A 3574-nucleotide genomic window follows, 5' to 3' on the forward strand; every position below is an offset into this window, starting at 1 on the left:
CATTAATTCATTCTGGGGGAAAAACGCAGAATCTTGGAAACAGATTCCTCTAGAGAGCAACAGCAATTTTAAACAGCAGAAAGCAAACCAGCGTGATCAGTGTGGCATTATAGCCATGTTCCCAGGGAAAGCCTGTGCCCGGTTAAACCACAAGACAGAAGGCAACCCACAGGAAATCACGAGTTGCCTATCTTATTTCACAGCTGGATGAATGCTGTTCAGCACGGTTTTCAATTACAGAGGTGCTGTGGCAAGAGCTGTGGAATTCAAGTTTTATGTGAGATGTACGGATGAAAGTCAAGTTGTCCTTTAGTTATAATTGTGGTGTAGCTGGGTCTTAGGGATGTCCCTGTGTGCACACTCAGTGCACTAAACTCATTAACTACCTGGGTGGTCCAGGAACTCCTCAGCTAGTCCCTGCACAGAAGACACTCAACGGAGCAAAGACAAGGTGACAGACCCACTTCCTCACCACCTCCACAACAAAGGATCTGACTAACTCTTGTGGGACCTCTTCAGGTGGGGATTTCAGACAGTCCTGAGGATTCCTCCCAGGCAGGTCGTGCTGTGTGAAGACAAATTTCTATGCCTAAATGTGTCATTTAACATCCTGGGTGGAGAATCTGGCCCTTCGAGAGAGTCCTCGTGGTTCCTGCTGCAGAACTGACCAGATTGCACACAGATAAGATGCTTGTAAATAGTCTGTAGAAACTGTTCCTGTAGATGCAGAAATGGTCGCACAGGACAGTCTTTTTTCAGGTAGTTAATACAGTAAGATGTTTTAGTTTAAAATAATCTGAAGCAATGGATAATGCATGTGCTGAAGTAGTCGCACAGAAGCAGGGTCCAGCTGGGATGTGAGAACTCAGCAGAGAAGCAGTTAGGGGAGTCTCAACTCATCCAGCAACTCCTGTCGCTACCCAGACTGCAACCAACCGGCCTGTTTGGGAGATCTGAACAATACCCTATGCCAAGGTCCAAATAATTATTTTTCTTAAACAAACACTCTGTCCATTTTTTGTGCAACACTGCTCAGCCAAAAACAAATCGGCCCTTCCATCCAAGAAATTCTGCATTTAACAATTAGTCTTTGTCTAGATAAGTCCAATGGTTTTCAAAATAAATTAGTTAGCCTTGCTAGAAGTGGTCAGTTCAGTACATGTCATAGGAGAAAATTCATTGCTCTCCTTTGTTTGAAATATTAGAGAGGACTAAATGTTAACAGCTGTTTATACATTGCCAGATTTTACCAAAATACAAGTTTTGAAGCACTTGGCTTGTCATTTTGGTCACAGTAGTATTACAATAAATCTAACAATAGACTGTAATTCAATTTAATGGCAATTCAGTACCATTAACCGTTCTGCAGAACAGTGCATATAGCAGTGCTATTCGCAACAATTCATTTTCCAAAAAACCTCACATGTAACATGAGCTGTGAAAATCAAAAGTCAAAAACTTCCACTATATGCCTTTTCTGATGAGAGTAACATTTTTATCTCTCAGTATAGCCACAAGATAATTGAGTAATTATGTAGATACTCTTTGAACAGTATGTTTACTCCCGAAATATTAAGTGTGTGGTCACCTGAGTATTGTACAATGAAAACCAAAGAAAATCAGCTGCTACTTACCACCACCCTTAGCAGAGATACTGAAGTGATCTTGTATATTCCCCTAGGTTACCTCTTTGCAAGCCAAAAATTACCATGGGTGCAAATCTTATTTCCGTGACAGCAATTGAGAAGACTGACTTACTTTAACTGTCCCAGTAGTATTCAGCTGATCATGTCTGAATTTATTAAGACCATTTAACAGCCAATTTAATCTCTGGTTTAATCTCACGGTTTGCCTGAAAGATGAAATTGGGTCACTGCATTTATAACAAAATTGCAAAACCCTAAATAAAGTATATCGCTTCCCCTCTATACTGCATTGTTCTAATCCCTGCAAATAGCTGGTATCTGTGTATTTGCAGGACTGGAGACAATCTGTTTATGATACTTCTCACTTCTAATTATTAGGATCTCTAGGAGTTCTGATTTGGTGAAGACTGTTTATGGAAGGGTGGTTATTATAAGACAGAAGGTGGATACTGACCTGGAAGATCTAATTTTCTTTATCTGACCTTGAGAAATAGCCTGAATTCGTGGCTTTTCCTCTATAAAATGTTATTATTAATACTTTGAATTTTAAGAAGATAGTTGTAAGAGCCATTTTATTAAAATCTGAACACATTGTTAAGGATGGCTGTATGAAGGTGCACATTCTTATTCAGCAGATCTGCTCCCTGTAGGTATTTAATCACAGTTAGTACCCCACTTTAACAAAGTACTAGACCTCGCATGTACTTCAATGAAGGTTTAATATAAGCCAACATGCATTTAAGCTTGTCCTACAACTGAGAAAGAAAAAAAAAAAAAAAGAGGTCCTCCTTCTTCCCTGGGATATTAGTCATGTCCTCACAATTCCTCCTCTGCTGTGCCAGCACAAGAATTTGGTCCCCTGCTCAGTGACCCAGATAGGATATCACCGATCTAGTTGAAAAACAAACTTTCAGCTGCATCAGTTCACTACAAGACTGCAGAAATCGTTTTGTTTGTATACCCCAGCATCTGGATGTAAGAACAAGCATTCAGGGAGAGAGAAGCACAGACTTCTTTTTGTGGGAACACTGATGTAAGTACACATCAAATTGCAACCTGAAGATACATTCATACTCCATCCAGCCGCAAAATAAAACATCCTTTTTGAACGATGTATTGCTGGAGTAAAATGCCTTTTACCAGGGCCTATGTCCATAAGCCTAACACAGCAAAGAAAAAAAAAAGTGACATTCTAATCACTTACATGACTTATCAGCTGAATTATTTATGTATATTGTAATCAGGTAAGCTGGATAAACTCATTCACAGTGGTGAGGTAATACTGTCATTAAGGGAATCAACTGAACACACACAGACTTTGTAACTCATATGTCACCTTTGAGATTGTTAGCACTGGTAATAATGAAAAATAAACCCTCTAAAAAAACAATACAAGACTCTGTCAGCCCAATCTGTTCTTTGTTCAGCTACCCAGTGAAGGGCTCGTTCAGCTTTTCCATCACAAGGGAGGAGCTGGAGTAGAGATGAGGAAAAGGGCCAGAGCTGCTGCTGAAAATGCATGAGTAGAAATGCTGTTCAAAACCCCAGGCAGAATCTACAGGGCTGGCAGAAAAATCCTTGTTATCACTCAAAATTAATATGGAATTATCATAGAAAGAAGCAAAACCTGTTTAAGTTCTGAGATTTTCTTTTTGTTTGTAATCTTAATACATACTGCTCATTCCAAACCCAGATCACTTTTTCATGTCTTCTACACTCCATTTCCTGGGAATTTATGTCTGCTGAGGGAGTGGTTACCTAATCAAGAAAAAAAGTGATTCATTACTGTAGGTATAGCTAGTGTGAGAGAATTACCATAGCTGTTCATAAATTATATTAACGTTTTTGTCCCCCAAAGGAATAACAAAGCTCGATCAGAGAAGATGGATGTAACCATACTTCCAAAGAGCTCTCAGCACATTCTTCCC

Source organism: Cariama cristata, unplaced genomic scaffold, assembly GCF_000690535.1.
Source record: "Cariama cristata isolate BGI_N322 unplaced genomic scaffold, ASM69053v1 scaffold9261, whole genome shotgun sequence".
NCBI lineage: Eukaryota > Metazoa > Chordata > Aves > Cariamiformes > Cariamidae > Cariama > Cariama cristata.